The sequence below is a fragment of the Dermochelys coriacea genome, chromosome 2 (genome assembly GCF_009764565.3).
Source record: "Dermochelys coriacea isolate rDerCor1 chromosome 2, rDerCor1.pri.v4, whole genome shotgun sequence".
Classification (NCBI taxonomy): domain Eukaryota; kingdom Metazoa; phylum Chordata; order Testudines; family Dermochelyidae; genus Dermochelys; species Dermochelys coriacea.
In genome coordinates, this window is record NC_050069.1 from 120,420,247 (window position 1) to 120,437,714 (window position 17,468).

The 17,468-nt window shown below is 44.4% G+C and overlaps 1 long non-coding RNA gene across 1 annotated transcript in view; it reads right to left on the minus strand.

Annotated features, from left to right (window-relative positions):
- Positions 1–324: 324 nt before the first annotated feature.
- The window catches only part of LOC122458481, a 43,428-nt gene continuing 26,284 nt past the window's right edge, over positions 325–17,468 (minus strand). The window contains exon 4 of the long non-coding RNA XR_006278535.1: positions 325–338. This is a non-coding gene — a long non-coding RNA (uncharacterized LOC122458481). The remainder of the gene's footprint in view (positions 339–17,468) is intronic.

Consider the following 17,468-nt stretch of genomic DNA (forward strand, 5'->3'; position numbering starts at 1 on the left):
CCAAGAACATGGCGGGGGGAAAGGCTACGGGACCCACACAGTCAACCCCAAAGGATTGCACAAAAAGCAGAAAGCTGGCATAGCCTAAATTTTGATTTGGTTTCTGGACTTGTCCTTCCCTCCTCTTCCTCCTCCTCTACCCCCCCAACCCAACACCCTCCTCCCCCATCTAGCTTCTGATTTCTCTCAATGTTTTATGCAATGAATAATAAAGAATGTTTTTTAAACAACTGTGACTTTATTTCCTTTCATATATATAGGGGGTAGGAAACTTTTTGAGAGAAACAAACACAACTGTCACACCGTACCCTGGCCAGTCATGAAACTGGCTTTCAAAGCTTCTCTGATGTGCAGCGCGCCCTGCTGTGCTCTTCTAATCGCCCTGTTGTCTGGCTGTGTGAAACTGGCCGCCAGGCAAGTTGTCTCAACCTCCTACCCCACCATTAATGTCTCCCCCTTACTCTCACAGATATTGTGGAGCACACAACAAGCAGCAATTACGATTGGAATATTGGTTGTGCTGAGATCTAACTGAGTCAATAAACTGCGCCAGCGCACTTTCAAACATCCAAACGCACATTCTACCACCATTCTGCACTTGCTCAGCCTATAGTTGAATTGCTTCTTACTACTGTCCAGGGTGCCTGTGTACGGCTTCATGAGCCATGACATTAAGGAGAAGGCTGAGTCCCTGAGGATAACTATAGGCATTTCAATATCCCCAACAGCAATTTTCTGGTCTGGGAAGTAAGTTCCTTCCTGCAGCTGTTCAAACAGACCAGAGTTCCTGAAGATGCGAGCGTCATGCACCTTTCCCAGCCATCCCACGTTAATGTCAGTGAAACGTCCCTTGTGATCCACCAGTGCTTGCAGTACCATGGAAAAGTACCCCTTGCAGTTTATATACTGACTGCCCCGGTGTTCCGGGGCCAAGATAGGGATATGCGTTCCACCTATTGCCCCGTCGCAGTTAGGGAACCCCAGCACATTAAAGCCATACACAATCGTCTGGAAATTTCCCAAAGTCACTATCCTTGATAGCAGGTGGTCAGTGGTTGCATTGGCTACTTGCAGCACAGCAGCCCCCACAGTAGACTTGTCCACTCCAAACTGATTCCCAACTGACCGGTAGCTGTCAGGTGTTGCAAGCTTCCACAGGGCTGTGGCCACTCGCTTCTCAACTGTGAGGGCTTCTCTCATTTTGGTGTCTTTGCACTTCAGGGCAGGGGACAGCAAGTCACAAAGTTCCATGAAAGTGGCCCTACGCATACGAAAGTTTCTCAGCCACTGGGAATCATCCCATACCTACAATACTATGCGGTCCAACCAGTCTGTGCTTGTTTGCCGGGCCCAGAATCGGCGTTCCACGGCATGAACCTGGCCCAACACTACCATGATCTCCAATCGCCACTTGCCATGCTTCTAGGAACGTCTGTGTTCATGTCCTCATCACTATCGTAATCGCGCTGTCGTCGCTTCCTTGCCTGGTTTTGCAGGTACTGCACATACTGCTGGATAATGCATGAGGTATTTACAATGGTCAAAACTGCAGCGGAGATCTGATCGGGCTCCATGGCTATGGCGCCTGCATGGGTAATCCTGGAAAAAGGGTGCGAAACGTAGAAGAGCAGAGTGGCAGCAGAAGAGGTACTACTTCGTTCACAGTAGCCGAAAAAAGGTGGTAAATGGTTGTCTTCTGTAGCTTTCACGGAGGTGGGAGCCCAGGACAGACATCATGGAGAAGCTCAGAAGCGTGGCAATAGTGGGAGAGCAGAGTTGGCGGTGGAAGCTGTGCTGCTCGGTTCATGGTAGCCAAAAAAAGGCAGTAAATGGTTGTCTTCTGTAGCTTTCATGGAGGTGGGAGCCCAGGACAGACAACATGGAGAGACTTGGAAGTGCGGGAATAGCGGGAGAGCAGAGTTGGTGGCGGAAGCTATGCTGTTCGGTTCATGATGGCCGAGCAGAGTTGGCAGCGGAAGCGTTCGATGAGGAAGAGAAAGAGTAGATAGTAGAGGAAGATGAGAGGAAATGAGAGGTGGATTCATAGTAGCAGGAGAGCAGTGATGCACCGTCTGCTGAAAGCAGAATGGCGTCTGCAGGCCAAAAAAACATGAAATGATTGTCTGCCATAGCTTTCATGAAGGGAGGAGTGACTGATGACACACACCCAGAAACACCCGTGAGAATGTTTTTGCCCCATCATGCACTTGGAGCTTAACCCAGAATTCCAATGGGTGGCGGGGACTGCGGGAACTGTGGGATAGCTACCCACAGTGTACCGCTCCAACATTCGATGCTAGCCTTGGTACTGTGGATGCACTCCGCCGAATTCACGCGCTTTGGTGGGGACACAGAAGACTGAATGTATAAAATAGGTTCCGAAAATTTGAATAGAATAATTTTGAAATAATTTCATATTGTAGACATACCCTTAGTTATTGAAAGCTCAGTTAACTTAGAACCAGAGATTGGCCACTAAAGCCTTTGCTGATGGAGCTTTCTTGGATCCAGACATAGTCAGAAGATTCGGGTCTCTTATTCTTGTTTTCATATCCTCTCGAATTGTCAGTTCCTAGAAGCTTGGCTGACAAAGCCTCTTGTAAAAGTAGAACCTGAAGTCTATTTTGTCTCTCCTTTCGGGCTGGAGGAGTAAATGTTTTGCATATAGCACAGCATGTTGGTGACTGATTCTTGCCTAAACATTTCAGACATTGAACGTATGTTAGAAGCTGGGAAGACCTCCGGACATGAAGCGCATCTCTTCAACATTTCTTCACATTGAACTCTGCCATATCTTAACTAACTAATGACTATGACTACTCTATGGAATCTAGCTTATCCTAATACTAACTATATTATAAACTATTTACAAGAAGAATTTAGAGGCACTTATCCACTACTGATCTGGAGAGGTTCATGTCCTAATGCTGCAGTGGTTGGAGGGAACTGAGGTGGCAATGAATGCCATGTCCCTTGCCATGTCCCCTGAGCATGCTCAAGCACTGGAGAGGAGCAAGGTGCCTGAACAGGGAGTTCTACTGTTCTGGCAGCATTTGGTCAGTGCATCCCAAAGTGGGAACACAGAAGACGCTCAAAGAAGAATGGTTTCAGAGTAGCAGCCGTGTTAGTCTGTATCCGCAAAAAGAAAAGGAGTAGTTGTGGTACCTTAGAGACTAACAAATTTATCTGAGCATCAAATAAATTTGTTAGTCTCTAAGGTACCACAAGTACTCCTTTTCTTTTTTCAAAGAAGAATGTTCCTTGCAGGTAGGTGGTAACAGGCACTTATCTCCCTGTCTGGTCATTGTGTAGCTCACAATCCATGTCTATTTGCATACTGAGCCTGAGGCTAGGCTAATCAGGAGATTGTGATATTGACAAGAGAGGAAAGCCACTGGAAAATACTATCAGCAGGGAGCTCTCTGTTTATGAATAAGGACAATGGATTGTTCTGATATATCCGGGGATGCAAACAGACACTCTGAATCCTTCACCTAGGAGACGAGCTGACAGCGTGTCATGTCTCATGAAAATGGGATCACAGCCCACGTGGCTGGAAAGCATGAATGAGCAATATTTTATTAGACTGGAGAGTATCTTTTTAATTAAGTTTAGGCTCTAGAATGCCTGTTATGATTTTATGTTACATATATCCATTTGTTTCCAATATTTCTATTTACTATCACCCAATCTGTTGTACTTTGCTAAATAAACTTTTACTTGTTTTCACTATACATTTATCTAAGTGCTGTGAGTTAAGTGGAGTGGCAATCTGAATTGTAACTGGTGTTCTTTTGGGAGCAGCCAATTTGTGCATACTGCGTGTGTCCATTGGAACAGGGGGCTTGACGCTCCAGAGAGATGCTCAGAGAGCTCGGGGTTGGAGTGTGCCTATCACTAGAGAGAGAGAGTGGGGCCTGCATAGGCCTATAAGGGAGTGTTTGTGTTGCCTGTGGCCAGAGGAGTTGGGAAGCTGACCCATGGCAGGGAAGAGCGGCGTGCCCCGCAGCCCTGCATACCCTCTGGAAGTATCACACCCTCTTACTCTGTTCTCCCCGTCCTGTCCCCTTCATCCTCATTCCCTTCCCTTGTTTTTCCATTTAGCTTATCCACTCCTAACTAAACCCACCAAAAACAAAAAAGAGGGGGGGCACTAAAACGTTTCCTGTCATTACATTGTTCACGCTGCTTCTCCCATCCTGTGTCCCTGTCTGTTTTGTCTGTTAGACTGTACTTTCTTCGGGCACGTACCATCTACTACTCTGTATCTGTATAGTGCCTCACAAAACAAGGCCCTGATTTTGGTGGTTCTTAGGCACCAAAATATAATATTATTAATAACACAGCTTCAATTATTCATTCTCGCGTGCATTCACATATTTTCCTGAGGGCCTGAAACTTGTTCATCAAACAAAAACCAGGAGAAATAACTAGTATAACCTGTTCAACCACAATCTGGATCTTGCAATAAGAAGTAAGGAGCAAAATCCATTTGTTTCATACAGCCAGACCTTTTCCCATTCCTCAGCCCACACAATTTCTTTTAGGAATTGCAGTAGTTTATTCTGCTCCATGTTAGCCATTAAAAGGAATTGTTTTCCCTCACAGATGGTGCTATTTTACCAAGAAACAAAAGAGACGCCTTGAACCTCTTGTTAGCAAAAGCTTTCTTGACTATCACAAACTCCTTTGCAAAAGTAGTAACATGGAAACATTTATTGCTTTCTCAGATCAAATATTGCAGTCATGAGGAAACATTCAACATTGCTTTTCCTTTCAGTACAGATTGGCTCAAATCAACTCCCCAGACTTTGAAGACCCCCTAACTCTGAGTGTGTTTGAAATCTGAACATGGATTCAGATCTGTATTACTCAAATGGCCTCTAACTTTACAACATACTGTAATCAGATAACATAGTGGGGAGTATAGTATAAATGCCTAGATATCTTGCTTAACTTTTTTCTCAGGTGCCTATTCACTGTGTCATCAGGCCTTAGTTCTGCAATGAGACTAGGTAGGTGGTCTCCTGCAGACTCAGACAAGTGATTGGTAAAATGACACAAATAGCACTGAGTGAATGATTCAGTGAGAATTATTTACTCCCTTTATGTAGTCTGTGTCTGCTCACAGAACATCTGCAAGCAGATTGCAATTTCGACTCATTCATTCATTATTTGTAATTCCTTGGTGCTTTTTGTTTGTTTGTTTCATGTTTTTTCACTCTATGGATTGATCATGAATGGTTCCACTAAGAATATCTGGCACTTGATATCTGAAATTGCAACTGTGTTGTGACTGGTCACATGGCATTGTTTGTGTTCTTTGATAAGATAAGCTTGCCTCTTATAATCAGGTGGAGGGCTTCAAAGAACCCAATGGGGATATGAATATTTCAGGGTAGCAGGTTGGTAAGAAGAATAGGTAAAGAAGCCTAGCGGGTAGAACTGGTCAAAATATTTCCATCTAAAGGTATTTTTGATGGAAAATGACTTTTCTCGGGGTGTCCATGACTGTGGGTCACCTGCCTTCCCCTGCCTCCAACAAGAGGGAGTCTTTCTTGTGATAGCTGGATGTCAGCTCCCTGACACGGACAGCCCTTCAGCCACTCAAGCATTCTTCTCTGGACTCTGCCAGCCCCTGCTTTCCCTGGCAGGTAAACACTTGGTGTACCCTCATCCCTGAAAACCTCAGAAGCATCCCCCTGTAGTGTCCTGCCCTATCACGGGACTCTCACAGTAACTACCAGGTTCGTTACTCCCAAGGTAATAATATTTACACATCAGCTTGTTTGATTCAGCTGAATATCATCTCCAATATAACAACATAGCCCTGTAATCTATTTATCCTGAAAACAAATTATTAATGAAGATAAAGATTTTAAGAGAAAGTGAGCAAGAACAGAGGGTTACAAACAAAACAAAGATTTTTGAAACTCACACAGACACACATAAAATAAAAGGAGTACTTGTGGCATCTTAGAGACTAACAAATTTATTTGAGCATAAGCTTTCGTGAGCTATAGCTCACTTCATCGGATGCATTCAGTGGAATGCCACAAGTACTCCTTTTATTTTTGCGAATACAGACTAACATGGCTGCTACTCTGAAACACATAAAATAGTTATCTGAAAATGAGAATCTTAAAACTAAAAAATTTCTGATTTTCAGTTTTCAAAAAAACCCCGAGAAAAATGTTGCAATTAAAAATAACTTCCAGATCAGCTCTACTCACAGTCCTTGCCCACAGTATCATTCCTGGAAATCACTCAGTAAGACTTCATATATATATATATATATATATATATATATATATATATATTATAATTTAGGGTTTATATTTAATATTCTCTTATTATAGTTACACAAAGTAGCTATGGCCATGTCTACTGTATAAAATTCGGCCAGCATAGCTATGTGCTTTGTGACCAACCTAAACCCTAGCATAGATGCAGTTTTCACAGCTGAACCACACTCTGGCTGGTATAGCTCAGTGAGGCTGGAATAAGCTATACTAGCAAAAGTGCAGTTTTGCTGGAATAAGTCATGTTCCCACTAGTGTATTGCTGGTATGATGTACTGGTATAGCTATAATAGCAAAGTTTTTTTAGTGTAGACATGGCCCAAGTGCGCTTGTGTTGTCCCACTTGCAAAGGGTGAGATCAGATCCTTGTTTAATTTACTCAGTATCAGGTTTTTGATGAGAGAATTGGGGAACTCTGTCACTTGCTGTGTCAATAAGCATCCCATGTTATATAAACAAGTGCCATTTTGGTGCAAATACACCAGATCTTGTGAGCTTAAAATTTTCTTTCCCATGACCACATTTGCAAATAAAACACCAACCAAAGGCTTCTTTTCTCTCTCTCTTATTTCTTGCCAAAAAAAAAAATACTCACATATATTGTATTATTCTGATTTGTGCAGGTCCCAGAAGGGAGCCAAGTAACCTCAATAACAGTCACCCTTTAAAAAGTCTACTGCTTACCCCTTTGAAAGTCATTAGAGGTTTGAGGGATATTTCTAATACTTCAAATGAGGGCTAAAACTGCTCTGAGAGAGGAAAAATGTGATGAGTAATTACCATACAGCCTTTCCTTCCCTCTCCTCTTTTTTTTTTTTTAAAGGAACAACAACTAACTTTATCCCAAGTTAAAAAAGGCAACAGTCCAAGTGCAGCTGAATGTTCTGGTTAAATAATAAAACTCCCTGCAGTTTAGTGTGTCTACAGCTATTATAAGCTTTAATTTTTAGATCAGACAGATATATACATCATAGTGCAGTACATCCACTGACCTATGTTTTATTTTAGTTTTTGTCAGTGTCTGTTCTTTTGCTTCAGCACATTAGGAAAGCTGTTTGTGATTTGAAGATCTGGCAGAACTGTATTTTTACAAATGGTTGATTTTAAATCCTAGATGGAGATTTAATTTTCATTATGTGAAAGGATGCAGTCCTGCAAAAGATGCCAACTCCCACCATCTTCAATGAGGTGTTCAGCATCTCACAAAATTGGACCCTACATTTGGATTAATTAGTTATCTTTATAGGCTTCTTATTTATTAAGAATGCCAACACTTTCAACTATATCAAGGTGTTTCAAATGGACCACACAAAATATACTCCTTGTATTGCCACGAGGAGTGCATCTGTAATAGAGCCGGATTCACCCGGTGGTGCCTCCTGCTGGTTGTCCTTGGGAATTAGCTCGTCAGCCTCTGGAGCCTGCTCTGCCATCTGGTGATCCGCCTTACTGCTGGCCAGAGTCCCTCTCAGGACCCGGTGCCTCCTCCCACTGGGGTGCTACCCCTGGCAGTAAACCCCAACAATCCCACAGGGTCTCCCCTTCCCAGGGAACCCCCACCCACTACCCCCACCTTGCTTGTCTAGCTACTGCCAGTCATCGCTAAGCCCCGCTCCCTGGGGCAGACTGCAACGTATCAGCCACTCATCACAGGCGAGGGGGTTTGGACTTGCTGCCTCTGTATACCCGTGAGCTGCCCCCTTGCAACCCCAATACCTAATAGGCCCTAATCTAGGCCTCGCAGCTGGGGGTTTCCAGGCCAGAACTCCCCTGCTCTCCGGGCCTTTCCCCCTCAGCTCTGCCCCAATCTAGGTATTCCCTCAGGTCCCTGCAGCCAGACCCTTCCCTCTCTGAACACAGAGAGAGACTGGCTAAGCTTCAGCCTAGCAGCCCCTTTATAGGCCCAGCTACGGCCTGATTGGGGCATGGCCAAGCTGCGGCCATTTCCCCAATCAACCTAGCTTCTCTTGCCCTCAGCCCTGGCTCTTTTCCAGGGCTGCCTTTTAAGCACCACAGGGCAGGAGCGGGTAATCACCCTGCTACAGCATCCTATTTCTTGAAAGAGGTGATTATAACTCAAGACATTAGATCTGCAGCAGGATGAGCTGTTCATTTTAGCATGAAGATTCATGGTCTATTGACCTTTCCCTGGAGCAGAAAGTGCTGCTTGCCTGCACTGAAGACCCTTTCTAGGACTCCAAGGTTCAGTGAACTACAGAGCACTCATAGCTGGTGTTCGGGTAGAGCCTCTGTACCATCACAACTATCTATTACTGACAGTCAGTTAGACAAAAACTGACTCCTGGAGTAAACAGGGAGCTCAAACCTCCCACAGAAATACAAAGTGGAGTAATGAAGCTGGATTGGTGACTGAAGGCGTAATAGGCACTATATTGAAAGCCAGGAAACTCTAAAGAACAGCTACCTGGTAGTCCTAAGCGAAAGGACCTCTGAAGAGGTAGAACTCCACAGTCAGCTGTTAGAGAGTTGTAGCCTGAGATGGGCTGAGATTTTTATGATCATGAACCTCAAGTGTTGGGGAGAAACACTTGGTCCACTCCTCCATCAATTTACAGGAGCTTTCACATTTTAGGATGGAATTTCCTAAAGCATTAAACACTGGCCTAACTCTGCTCTGAATTAAGTCAGTGGAACTTCCATTGACTTAAATGGGAATAGAGTTAGGCCAACACTGACAGTTTTTGAAAATGCCACCCTTAACTTTCCAGGATTGATATGAGAAAGCCAAGATCCTAGTAAATCTGTCTTTGCTTTGTGGTTATAGTAAATGTCTCTTAAATAATGATGCCGTGTTAGTAGATTTTGTTGCCTTTACTTTGATTTGGCTTCATTTTAGCCACTGATTTAGGATATAATGGCAGTTATAGATGGCTGAATTTTGTTACAAAATTGTGTAAAATGTACCAATTCTCATCTCATTCATGGTTTGGAGAAAGCTTTTGTGCTCATTTGGGTAAATCTGATAATTTTAGGATTGTTGACTACAATATAAATTACTATTAGAGGAAATTAAAATAAACAGTGGAAAGAGGCTACACTGATTCTTGTAATGTGGCTGAGTAAAACTAAGACTCTTTGACTTAGTGGGATTATGGTCCAAATTGTAAGGGCTTGATCCTGTGCCATTGAAATCAATGGGCATTTTGCCATTGACGGCAATGGGAGAAGGAGCAGTCCCTTAATGTATTTATTGTACAGTGCCAACTGTAAATGTTTGTAATAGCAAACTCATTTGAGCTAGGCTCTGAACTAGGTGACCTGGGCTGCGACTTCTGCAGAATGTAGTGTTCTCACAATTTCAGCTTGTACAGTAGTACCTTAAAGAAGAAGATCTTCTCCTCCTGTCAGACAACAATCATCTACAAATGGAAAAGTGACTTTGAGGCAGCTCTGATGTGGAGAGACCAACCTACTAAATAGCTCTGCAGATATCTCCGTGCAGTGAGCCTTCAAATCTGATAACTGATCTAAAGTGACAGATGTACATGAAATCTACTTTCATCAGAAAACTGCAGTAGCAGGTAAGAGGTTTTTCTTTGTTATTCCATTCTGGTATATTAATAAACACAACATACTTGAATCTGTGAGTGTGACACACTGGCCTGTTGGTGCCAACTGGCAGAGAGATCACTGTTGTGTAACAGAAATTTCTAACAGGCCTGACAAACTGACTATATCTATTACACTGCTTTTGTGGTAGCTAACCGTAAATGATATCATGTGAGGTCTTAAATGAAAGACAGGATCATGATTAACATTAATATCATTGGTTTCAGAGTAGCAGCCGTGTTAGTCTGTATTCGCAAAAAGAAAAGGAGTACTTGTGGCACCTTAGAGACTAACAAATTTATTAGAGCATAAGCTTTCGTGAGCTACAGCTCACTTCATCGGATGCATTTGGTGGAAAATACAGAGGGGAGATTTATATACACACACAGAGAACATGAAACAATGGGTTTATCATACACACTGTAAGGAGAGTGATCACTTAAGATAAGCCATCACCAGCAGCAGGGGGGGGAAAAGGAGGAAAACGAGAGACTGCTGAATTGGAATTAATTTGCAAACTGGATACAATTAACTTAGGCTTGAATAGAGACTGGGAATGGATGAGTCATTACACAAAGTAAAACTATTTCCCCATGGCATTTCTCCCCCCCACCCCACCCCCCACTGTTCCTCTGATATTCTTGTTAACTGCTGGAATTAGCCTACCTTGCTTGTCACCATGAAAGGTTTTCCTCCTTTCCCCCCCCCCCACTGCTGGTGATGGCTTATCTTAAGTGATCAGTCTCCTTACAGTGTGTATGATAAACCCATTGTTTCATGTTCTCTGTGTGTGTATATAAATCTCTCCTCTGTTTCTTCCACCAAATGCATCTGATGAAGTGAGCTGTAGCTCACGAAAGCTTATGCTCTAATAAATTTGTTAGTCTCTAAGGTGCCACAAGTACTCCTTTTCTTTTTATTAATATCATTGTGAATTACATATACTCGAACTATTTTAAAAGTTATATATGTATAATTAAAATATGTTCCTAATGTCTGAATCAAGACAGGGTTGATATACAGGTTTCTGCCATACAAAGGATATATATTCATCTATCTTGGTTTACATGTAAATTAAGCATTGTAAGCCAACATAGTGGAAGCACCATTTACATATGAACTCAACAGGAGGATGGGAAGTCAACAGAGAGACAGCATATTGGAGACTGAACCATAGAGGGTTGGTCCTGAGTCTGGGGGCAAATAATAAACTCTGGAGAATACCAGGGAAAGGCAAAAAGACACCCTTTTATTCTGCAACTAAGGAAATAATTGGACAGCATGTTCACCTTTATGAAAACAGGATCTCAACCAGGCTTAGTTGAAACAAAGATATTTGGGGTGAGATAAAAACTTCCTTAGACAGAAGGGTAGCTTGTTAAGTAAAATTGACTCCCTAGAAAATGTGTTATGATATTGTTTTATATATAACCTTTCCATTTCCATTGTCCTTACTATCTCTTTAATCTCTGTCTTTGATAATAAATTTATGATTGTTTTTACTGTAAAAATAACTCAGTGCTGTGGTGTTATACAAGAAGCTGATCCTAAATTGAATCATCCAAGCTGGTGCGTAAGCTGGGAACAGCAGACCTGGTATTTTTGTGAGTGTTGGGTGAATAAGGGCCTAAACACTATGGGGGAGCATTTCAAAGGGTCTCTGGAACTGGGGTGCAGCTATTGTTAACTTGCAAGGCAAAGTAAGGACTGGCATAGCCCCAAGTCCAGCCCTAGACCAAATGGCACCTCAGGCAAGGAGCATCTTTGGCACCCCCCCTCCTTTGTTAAACTTTTGAATACCTTATTTTTTATTGCATTTGTAGCCCATTTCGTGACTTTGATGCATGATTTATCCGTCTCATATAGGATGATAAATTTGCATGCTAGGATCTGTAAATCTGTATTTATTCATACCATATATAAGCAAATACGGAATACCTGAAACATGTTACTTCAAACATTCTATTTTCCCTTTTGTCACTAACTACAAAAACAGCACCCCGAGCCTGGCACCCCCAAAGCCTGACACCCCAGGCTGTTGCCTGGGTCGCCTGCCCCTAAATCCGGCCCTGCATAGCCCTAAGCAGAATGTTTGGGTAGCTAATAGACTGGGGGTGTCAGGGAGCTGACACCCAGTTAAGCACCAGCAAGTCTCTCTCTCACTTGAGGCAGGGGTGGAACAAGGTGACTCACAGTCCTGGGCACCCCATGAACCATCACAGTGAGATGTGACATAATGGAAATATTTTGATGGAAAATTAACAAAAAAGGATTTGCCAAATCCCTACAGTTGCATCTGAGTTCAGGATTTCTATTAACTACCAAGCAGTGTGTTTTATTATACCAATTTGCTTTGCCAAAAGTGAGTGAGAACACTGATAAGATTTATAGCATCAGCTTCTTTTCAGGGAATTGCTTCAACAAGGAAATGAAAAGGGTGATTTTATAAACTAAGCAAAAACTCAACATGTTGCCAAAGTTAAGTTCTTTGATTGGGGGAAAAAGCAAACACTGGATACAATCTGCTGTTAGAAATTAATCCTCTTGGATGTGTTCTACAATCAGGAACACACCATGTATCTGGGAAACATTGCCTATATGGTCCCACAAACAGACACGGCTAATAATGAATCATTGACACAGACCGAATACCATGTCTTTGCAGTATAGAAGCTTCATTTGGGATGATGGATCCTAAGTGTTTTAATAAAATTACATATTAGATAAATCTTGATACAGGAGAGCTACCGTGGCACAGCTGATTCATTCTAAGCCTTATAGTTAGGAGATGGCTGATGTATGTATGTATCTATCTGGAGTGCCAGCTCCATCACAGGGGAACCAGTTCTGCCAGCCTCACTCCACAAAGCAATCTCACTGATTTCAACGGGATCACTCTTATGTCAGTATACTACAGGGACACAAGGTACAAAGAACTTTCTCCCACTTAAGTTGCTAACATAATGGCCACCAGGCAGAATGGCAGTTTCCGTACTTGGGGTAAAGTAGAAACTGCTTTTCCCCTTACCCTCTTTTCTATGCACTATCCAACAGCTGCAACGCACAAAGAAATGTAGCAGCAGGAACACTGCCTCAGTGCTCTAAAGATTCAGAGGACATTCTGTGTCTCAATGCAGCTCTGCACTCCCTCTTTTCTGTTCAACACAAGGCTGTGCCTACAAGGCACCATTAAGCCAAATGGGACTACTTGTGGAGTAAGATACCACTCAACCTAAGGGGCATACTCAGGCTTGGGGTAAGGAACATTTGAAGGGAAAGGTAATAAAATCCAGGGGAGCCTGGATAAAAACAAATCAAGTTTCCTCTTTTTTAGAACCTAAGGACTCAGTTCTCCTCTCACTTCCCACCCCAGTGTAAATCTGGAACAACTGCCCTGAAGTCAGTGAAATTACAGTGTTATAAAGCTGGCACAAGTGAGAGGAGAATCATGCCCTAAGACAGCAGGAGGATTGCTTTTAGCCGTGGCCCGAATTCCTGATTCACCAGTTTTACACCAGGGTAACTCCATTGACTTCAACAGGCATAAAACCAGTGTAACAGAATGGAGAATCAGGCCTAGTAAACTAGACAACAGTCCTAAAAACATACAGGGCCAAATTGTTTTCTTAGTTACGTGAATGTAAATCAGGAGTAACTGCATGGATTTCAGAGCAAAATTTTGCCCACAGGACACTAGCCTTAAATCAAAGTAGGACAAGAATTGAGAGGTACTAGTAACTAGATCATCCCTGCACTCCAGATGCATGTGCTTCTCTCTCACTGCCTGCTGATAATAGCTCATCTTAATTAATTAGCCTCTTACTCCACCGTTTCATGTTCTGGCTCCTGCAGTCCTAGGGGCTGAATTATAAGAGCAGCTTTCTCTGTAAAAAAGAAAGATATTCTGAGCAGCAGGGCTATATTACTACAATAAGAAAAAGGAGATGCGTTACTCAAGGAATAGTCAAAGATTTTAGTTTAAATACAGACAAAAGAGATGAATAAAGTATAACGTTTAGAGAAGCTGGAAGAACTTAGCCCTGGGCATTCTTCTGAATAGGTAGCTAACATTTGTCCCTTGCAATCCACATTACATTCTATTACAGGTTTGTTACATTTGGCCAAAGATGCTGGAAGTGAAGCACTTTAAATATACTTGCTATGGAATTCAAGAGGTTACACCTAAAGCAGTGCCTTGAGCATTTTGCATCTGCTTGAGATCTTGCTCCTGCTATTTCTGCTGCAAGAGTGCTTGACAGGCAGAGATGTTGACCTGAAAATAATGCTTCTATTATTTGTGGTTAGAAGGAAGAATTAGGGGGAGGAGAACCTGTCCCAAAAATGCTATTGTTGTTGGAGAGTGAAAGCAGAAAAACACCCTCCCCAGAGAATATCCTGGTTTTCTACTACAGTAATTCTCAAGAGTGGGTGAGCTGTTCTGTTTGGGACGAAGAGGCCCGTGCTAGATCAGTGCTACACATGTTTTGTTTTTGAAGATGGCCGAGAATAAATTTGTTGAAAAAGAGGAAGGCGTCAATCCAAATTGCTTGGCATTTTGGACTTTGGCTGGGAATGAATACATTTTATAGACTTATCTGAGAACTGAATTAGTTTATGCTGCTTCCATATTTACTATCTTTGGGCTGGTCTACACTACACATTTAGGTCAATGTAAGGCAGTTTAGGTCTACCTAATTATGTCAGTGTCTACACTACAGTCTTGCTCTCACTGATGTAAGTGCTGTACTATACTGACATAATAACTCCACCTTCATGAGGGGCATAGGGCTCATGTCAGTAAACTTAGGGTGATGCAGGATCTGTGTAGACACTGCATTACTTACACCCGCTGTTGGCTTTCTTGTCAGTTTCACGGCAGGACCCCACTCCTGGCTGGGAGTTGGGGCGAGAAGCCCCAGGTGGCTTCCCCGTGTTCCCAGTGGGGAATGTGGAGAGGAGGGGGACACAGCCCACCAGGAGCCTGGGAGCCTATGGGCAGGGGTGAAAGTAAGTCGAGTGACTTACCGGTACACTGGGGCCAGCTCTGGACCCCGGAAGAGGCAGGGCCTAGGGTGGAAGGGGTGGGGCTGAGGGGGTCATAGCCAGCCCCAGCCCACCCTGTAAGGTAAGTGCCGCCCCTCCTTCTCCTCCTCGCCCCCCCACCGGGATAGCAGTAGCTGCCCCCAGGGCTCTGGGGGCTATTTAAAGGGCCTGCGGCTTCCCTGCTTCTACCGCCCCTGTCCTTTAAATAGCCCCCGGAGCCATGGAGTAGCGGGGCTCTGGAAGCAATTTAAAGGCCTGGGGCTCGAGCCACTGCTGGGAGCCCCAGGCCCTTTAAATTGCCTCCTGGGGACAGAGCTGGCTTTAGGATTTTTGCTGCCCCAAGCAAAAAATTTTTGGCTGCCCCCGCATTTTTTCATGCCCCCGGCTCCACCCCAACTCTGCCCCTTCCCCAAATCCCCGGCCCTGCCTTCTCCCCCGGGGCATGCAGCATTTTCCCCCCCCACATTGCTTCCTGCCGCTCCCCCCCACACCCTAGCTCACCTCCGCTCTACCTGCTCCCCTGAACACCCCACCGCTCCGCTTCTCCCCCTCCCTCTCAGGCAAGGGAGAGGCAGCGTGTTCAGCAGAGCAGGTGGAATGGTGGTGAGCTAGGGCGCAGGGGGGGAGCCGCAAGAAGTAACGGGGGGGTAAAGGAACCGCTCCACGCCCCAGCTCGCTTCCACTCCGCCTCTGCCTGCTCCCCCGAGCATGCCACTGCTCGGCTTCTCCTCCCTCTCTCCCTCCCAGGCTTGCCGTGCCAAACAGCTGTTTGGTGCACGGCAAGCCTTGGTGGGAAGGGGGAGAAGAGGAGCGGCGGCGGCGCGCTCAGGGGAGCAGGCAGAGGTGGAGTGGAGGTGAGCTGGGGCAGCGGGAGCACATTTCTAGGGGCAGCATGGTCGGCGTGGGAATGCCGCCTCTAGAGAGGTACTGCCCCAAGCACCTGCTTGTGTTGCTGGTGCCTAGAGCCGGCCCTGCCTGGGGAAGGAGGGCTGCCCCAGTACGGTGCACCGGCTCTTGCCGGTACGTCGTACCGGGGCTTACCAGCTTACTTTCACCTCTGCCTATGGGGCAGCCAGGCTCCTGGCAGGAAGCTGCCAGTGGAGCTGAGAAACGGGGCTATCAGCTCCCCACCTCCCCCACTCCCCAGTGCCCCTCTTAGGGCGGTGGAAGCTCCTGGCGAGGACACGCACTACCAACAGAAGGAGGGTAGTGTGGACATGCACCATGGCAGTAATTAGTGTGGAAGCTGTAAGTCGACCTATATTAGATTGACTTACTTAGGCACACCCTTTGTAACCACATTTTAAGACTGGAAGACAGTGCAAGAGTCACATTTTATAATCTGTATGCCAAAAGGCTGGAATGCAACCTTAGGCCTGGTCTACACTACGGATTTACGAATTTACGAATTTAGCCACATTAGGTCGATTTTAAAATGAATGCTTCCACACAACCAACCCCATTCCGTCGACTTAAAGGGCTCTTAAAATCGACTTCTGTACTCCTCCCCGACGAGGGGAGTAGCGCTAAAATCAACCTTGCTGGGTCAAATTTAGAGTAGTGTGGACGCAAATCGATGGTATTGGCCTCCGGTAGCTATCCCAGAGTACTCCATTGTGACCACTCTGGACAGCACTTTGAACTCCGATGCACTAGCCAGGTAGACAGGAAAAGCCCCGGGAACTTTTGAATTTCATTTCCTGTTTGGTCAGCGTGGCAAGCTCAGCAGCATAGGTTTTTGGGTGGATTTGGCTATTGGCATTTCAACATTCCCAACGGTAATTTTCTGGTCTGGGAAGTAAGTCTATTGAGACTGAGCTCATTTACAAGAGCAGGAGAACAGAGTTGAAGCGGTGGATGATGACGGTTAGCAATCGTACTGCATCATCTGATGACAGCAGCATCCAGGACACAATAGCAGCAGTGACAGTGAGCTGAGTGAGCTCCATGCTTGCCGTGGTGCAGTGTCTGCATGGAAAAAAGGAGCGAAACGATTGTCTGCCGTTGCTTTCACGGAGGGAGGGGCATTGGGAGCTTAATCCAGAATTCCAATGGGTAGCGGAGACTGCAGGAACTGTGGGATAGCTTCCCACAGTGCATCACTCTGTAAGTTGATGCTAGTCATGGTAGTGAGGACGCACGCCACTGACTTAATGCGCTTAGTGTGGACATATGCAATCGACTGTATAAAATCGATTTCTAAAAATCGACTTCTATAAAATCAACCTAATTTTGTAGTGTAGACATACCCTTAGTCTACTTGAAAAATAAAACCTAATGGAAAGCTCTATTAAGCAATGAGTATAAAAAGAGAACCTTGTGGCAAGGCTTGTTATGGGATAGCATCCTGCAAATACTGGATTGGGAGTGACTTCCAACACAAATGATGGAATATCCTTGATGCAGGGAATTAAAAACAGGATAATATAATCTCCCTGAAATGGAGAGAGCAACCTGCTCTTCTTATCTCCATTTCATTGCTGTAAATTATAGTATGGATGTTTCCATTTAGGTCATACAGAGGGCAAAGCTGACTTGTTAAGTAGGCTGACA